Source organism: Coenobita brevimanus, chromosome 81 (genome assembly GCF_032717465.1).
Source record: "Coenobita brevimanus isolate Jiangsu-jjx chromosome 81, ASM3271746v2, whole genome shotgun sequence".
Lineage (NCBI taxonomy): Eukaryota > Metazoa > Arthropoda > Malacostraca > Decapoda > Coenobitidae > Coenobita > Coenobita brevimanus.
The window spans coordinates 5,011,785-5,018,163 of record NC_137034.1 but is presented as its reverse complement, the minus strand read 5'-3'; positions in this window follow the sequence as shown (position 1 = coordinate 5,018,163).

Genomic DNA, 6,379 nt, shown 5'->3' with positions numbered 1-6,379 from the left:
AGAGTGAGAGCAGTGGAAATGAGTTATTTGAGAGGAGCCTGTGGAGTCACATGGAGAGACAGACTAACGAATGAGGATGTGAAGGAGCATCGTGGTGTGGATGTGGATGTGATAGGAAGCGTTAGGAGAAACATATTGAGGTGGTTTGGCCATGTGGAGAGGATGGAGAGTGAGAGACTGAAGAGGAGTGTATGCGAGTGAGGCGGAAGGGGAGAGAGGGAGGAGAAGGCCAAGGATGAGACGGAGGGGATGGATTGGAGAGGTATATGAGAGAGGGGTGTGTGAATTGGGAGCAGGGCAGTGAAAAGGCGGGGGACAGGGTGACGTGGAGGCGATTTATTTGTGGCCACCCCATATAAAGGATTAAGGCGTCTGGCAGTAGACAGATAGATAGATAGACTATTGCACAGCGCGAAGTTGGCGTCCATTCTGTTGGTTTTAAGTATCTATACTTCCACTGAAAAGACGATCACACTCGAGTCTATGAGAGGATCGGAATCTCTTCTCCAATCCCTCCGTTATACACAGTAATGTTAAGTTATTTTTTTTTAAAGTTGTCTGAAAACACATAAAACTTATACAGCCAATATTGGAATCTATTTTTCATTAAAAAGCTACGTAGATAAGGAAATGTTTAAGGTTCATCTCTGCGGAGTTCGACCCTTGTTTATCCGCTTTGATCCTCCCCCCCCCCCCGCAAGAGAAATGTAAATATTTCACACACTTATATCACCCTCGGCGTCCTGAGTTAAATGACCAGAGTTAAATGACCGGAGTTAAAGGTAGCCAAAGGTAAACAGAGAGAGAGAGTGTGGGTGTGTGTGTGTGTGTGTTATGGTGCTCACAGATCCCCTACGTTTTGTGGGGAGGAGAGCCTTGGCTGCCAGGTGACCCTCTTGTGGGCAAATGTAGCTCTTCAGCTGATTTTCAGTGCCAAAAGAAGTCTTGGGCAGAGTTTAGGGAGGCCTTCAGCTCTCCTGACTACTTTCCTGTGGGAGGGAAGCCCAAGGCAGAGCTGGGTGAAGACCCTTGGCTCCTCCATGTCCTTTGCTTACTTATTTTGTGAGGCAAGAGAAACCTTGGGCACCCGTTTAATTCAGTTTAGTTGCTGAAGAGAGATGTCTTCATGTGATGGCACCAGTTTAACTGGATAATTGGAGAAGGGCAACTCTAGTCTGCAGTCCATCCGTTTTGTGTTTCAGATCCTGGTGTTACAACTAGTGATACTAATCCTTTCTAGCTGTAAATAGCCAGATATCGTGCTCCCAGAATAGGTTGCTACCAATGCATCACATTCATGTCACTCAGCCCTCTGCCAACAGGATGCCCTCTCTTCAACTCACACCCTCCTTTCTCACATACCAGGTACTTCTCCACTCCATACCTTAGTCTCATCCTCATTCTCCCCCTACCTCTCTGCCTGACCTACATACTTTCTCAGTCTCCCTTTGCTCTGTATGACCCTACAGGCATTGCATGATTACTGCTTTGCTTCAGATGAATAGTGAGAGAACAGTCAGAGAAAGAATGCCTGATGTACAGTGCAGCCAGCTGTCACTGAGTTCCCCAGACAAGCTGTTGTGGCAACTGTGAACCCTAGCTGCAAGATAATGGTTGTGGCATGACTTATTTTTACTGCTGTTTTGCCTATGTATGAATAAAATGATGCACAGTCAGTAAGGAAAGTATCACTTCACACTTAGCACAAACAGTCTGATACCATAGACGATGGCAGTTGATAAAGCCAAGATGATTCCACCCCATGTCCAATAAGCTTGGTTGCATGAGGATCTATCTATCTATCTATTGCCAGACGCCTCAATCCCGTTTGGGATGCCATCTATTTATCACTTGCTTGATATTCCAGTCATTACTGTTATCATATGCACATTCAGATATCACCTAATTACCTAGGAACTTCACGAGCTACAGTACCCTCCCACAGTGAACGAGTTTATGGGCAGCAGACAAGTTCGTTTACTGTGAGTTTGTTCACTGTGAACAACATGTCTCATGGGGACAAATAGCGAATGGGCAGCAACGCTCCCTCAAAGTCCAGTTTTTGAGACATAGAGGCTTACTAATGGACACATTTCAAATACATACAGTATAGATATATAAAATATAACAAAAACATGGTTATTTACCTTAAATGGAGCATATGGCCGTCCTGATTGGCTTGAATACAGGTGGTTCCAAGGCAGGGAGATACACTTAGCATGTTCCCACCACATCACCTTCCACTCCCTCGTTCCTCTCACCAGTCTCGCCCTCGTCACTTGACTGAACCACTACCGCATGTGCTTCTACCTCATTCACCTCTTTCATAAAACCTTCATAGTCCAAAGATGACACTGCTGACATCACATCATCATTGTCATCCCCAGGAAGTGTAACAGACAATGGAGAGGCAACTGACTCCTATTGTTCTCGAGTTCAGTTGTAGCGTGTTATGAGTGTTTGTTTTCTCATTGACTTCTGTATTGTGCCTTTCAATGTAATAACGAAAACTGGTTTCAACTCCACTTAGCACTTCCTGTGCCCTAATGTAACTGATTTCATTTGCCTTGACTTCGTCCCTCAGAACATCCACTGCTGCTACAATTTTACTGGTCTTCGACATAGGCAAATCTTTGTCTTCCATTGGATTCGGTCCAACTGGTTGCTCAGATCTGGCCTCTTGTGCAGTGTCTTCTTCATCGACTAGTCATGGCTGATGTCACGGAGGTGCTCTACTGGGGAGGGGGAGGTCATTCAATATGGGAGATGGCAGTTATGACCTACCCTTTCCCCTAATTTTGATCACTCAGGGTTCAACTTGTTCATTATGGTTTTGTGGACCTGATTATTCCCTGCTTGTTTACGAGGTGTGTTTACGCTGAATACGTTCACTGTGTCTGAGGGTACTGTATGTTGTTTAGATCTCATTAGACCTCTCTTGCAGTGCATTACTTTTGTTGATTAATTGTACAGTGTTATCAGATTCACAGAGTTGCTGGTCTAATGGCAGCTCTTTTTCCAGGTCGACAATAGAAGTCACCTGTGAAGCAGACACATCAACAGTGTGTTCATCAAGCTGCTTGAGTAACAAATGTTGTGTATACAGGAATGAAGTACCACCATATGTTGCTACCCTCATAAAAATGCTTGATATCATTGTCTGAGCACATCAGTCTGTGTATTATTTGTTAGCATTCGTTATAATAAACATGTATCGTATAATGTACTGTATGTGTATGGTAGAAGTGTAACCTGGATCATATAATGTTTATGATTAAAGTGGAATCTGAAACACTGAATGTATGGTAAAAATTGAACCTGGATTTGATGTATGGTAAAAGTGGAACTGTACAGTAAAATGAAACCTATATCATTGAATGTGTGGTGAAAGTGGAACCTGGATCATTTAATGTACTGTGTAGAATCTAGAGGGCAAGTGTCAAAATGAGGAGCACAGGATTATTTTTAATTTGATGGCAGTTACAGTTCAACATTAATGATCGGTAAACAATTATTGCTCTGTAGCAGTATTTGTGTGTTGACAGTTATTTTTCATATAACAGTGGTGATAGTAAGGCCAGTAGTGATGCGGAGAGGAGAACAAGTTGAGCTGGCTTTGAGAGAGCCAGAAGGGACGATATTGTATAATGGAGAAGGTTAAAGAAGAACCAAATGCACAAATGGAGTCTGTGGTGGGTCAGGAAGTAATGGCATTGGTCAAGGAAGAACCAAATGAGGACTTAGTGTGTGACAAGGGTCAGGAAATAATGGTGGTGATTAAGGAAGATCCAGATATGAAATCAGAATGTGAGGTGAATGACGAAACAGAGAATGAAATCAGCCAGGACACAGTAACCCTAGTAACTGGTGCTGAGCTCAAATGTTCAGAGTGTGGTAAACGATTTACTTCAAAGAGCCGTCTTGCCCGACACTCAGTAGTTCACACAGGAGTGAGAGAATTCAGATGTGATATATGTGGTAAGCTTTCTACTTCAAAATGTAATCTTACTAGACACCTACTGATACATTCAGGAGTGAAGAGTTTTAAGTGTGATGATTGTGGTAAGCTATTTACTTATAAACATGACCTCAGCAAGCACTTACAGATTCATTCTGGAGCTAAGAACTTCCAGTGTGTTGAATGTGGTAAGAAGTTTACGTATAAACATGTCCGTGATAAGCACCAGTTGACTCATTCAGATTCAAAGAAGTTCGAGTGTGGTGAATGTGGTAAGCTTTCTACTTCTAAATGTAATCTAATCAAACACCAACTGATACATTCAGGAGTAAAGAAATTCAAATGTGATTACTGTGGTAAGCTATTTACTTACAAACATGATCTCACTAAGCACTTGTTGATTCATTCAGGAGTGAAGAACTTCCAGTGTGATGAATGTGGTAAACTATTTATGTATAAACATGTCCTTGATAAGCACCAGTTGACTCATTCAGAAGTGAAGAAGTTCAAGTGTGATGAATGTGGTAAGGTTTTTACTTCTAAATGTAATCTTACTAAACACCTCCTGATACATTCGGGAGAGAGGAAGTTCAAGTGTGATGTATGTGGCAAAACATATTTTTATAAACATGAGCTCACCAAGCATTTACTGGTGCATTCAGAAGCAAAGTTCAAGTGTGATGAATGTGGTAAGACATTTTCGTACAAACATCTCCTCAACAGGCACCTGCTGACTCATTCTGAAATGAAGAAGTTCCAGTGTGATGAATGTGGTAGAATGTTCAGTCTTAAAGGCAGCCTTACCCAGCACTTACATGTTCATACAGGAGTGAAGAATTTCAAGTGTGATGTATGTGGCAAACTGTTTAGAACTAAACAGGATGTAGCCAGGCATGTTGGTACTCACAATAAATGAGCAATAGTGCTTTGATGTGGAACAGTAGTGTGTCCTGGTGATAAAGAAAATGCAGTTATTATTTGGGTGAGACAAAGTGGTGTAGTGCTGCCTTCAGGTGACTGTACTTAATTATTGCCGTGAAGTTACTCCAGTCTGTCTGGCTGAACAGACTCATCACCTGCAGGCAAGCTGCCACCCCTGCAGAGTCATCCTGCACAGTGAACAGATGTTCCCCTGCAATTGACAGCGTCTCGCCACAGTGAGGTGAGAGGAAAAGTATAGAGGTTTGGTTCTTGGACAGACACCACATATGCACATCTTCACCCAATTAACAGGCAGACCACAGTAGGCTTCACATCACAGTGACAAGTCAAATGGTTTACTGTAACATACAAAAACATTTGCTATGCTGGGTGGTATCCAAATACAGTAACCAAGTGATGTCTGGTGATCTAGAGGGTTAAGATACTCCAGCCAGATGGGGCCTGCAAGGGTTGAGGTTTATTGCTCACTTCGTCACCCTTCCCTTAAATGTCAGGATTGAATAGCCTAAGTTCACACACCTGGGTGCAAGGACCCTCATATATTGTCATAACCACTTGAACTCTATAACCACTCTGTATGATTTATGGATAATAATTTTATGTAGCTGAAATCCATGCAGGCAAAATCAGTCTTTCCCAGCCCATGTGAAAGATCTTTCCCTTCCACACATTTTGCAGTTTTGTTTTCCTCCATTACAAATAACAATGACACAAGTACATAAGATAATGTCATTATCATGCCATTCCTTTTAACAGATACAGACTATAAAGCAATAATAAGATACATCTGGACAGTGGTAGAGAAAAATTTTTGAACATATACATGTAAAGGTATCAGCATTTCTGAGTAGTGTATTGTTGTGTTTGAATATAAGTAACAAGAATTTCATACCCTACTCATCTTTCCAGTTATTAAATCTGTAAGCCTTCAGTACTACAAAATGCATGCCACTCCATCACCAATCCTGCCATCTGTGACAACTAACGGTGGCCTATGCTCCCAGTCCCCACAACATACCTCATTACACCCAGTTATCCATCAGTCACATCACTGTCAGCACTGTAAGCATCATGATAAACACTAAGATCACAAGTGTTAACAAATTAATTAATGAATAAAGCATATGAAATAAGAACTGTTATGTTAATACACCCTAAGATTTCCCACTGTCAGTGAGGAGGGTCAAAATTGTGAATGGTAGGGAAGAGTACTCAGAGGTTGACCATGGAAGACCTGGGATAAGGTTCTGCTTGGGGACTTTTGGAACTGAGGTTTGAGAAGGGAAATGGCTCAAGACTGCAGTGGCATGAACAGACAACTGGGGAGGCAGGGGCTCCAGCTACTTAAAGAAAAAGGCACCACATCCCTTGCCTGTTTCTATTGGAGAGAGAGAGAGCAATATAACAGAATACAGTACACTGTAATCAGCAGAGAAAAGTGACTGGGGCTCTAGTGGGCTCTAGCCCCTCTATGCCTTG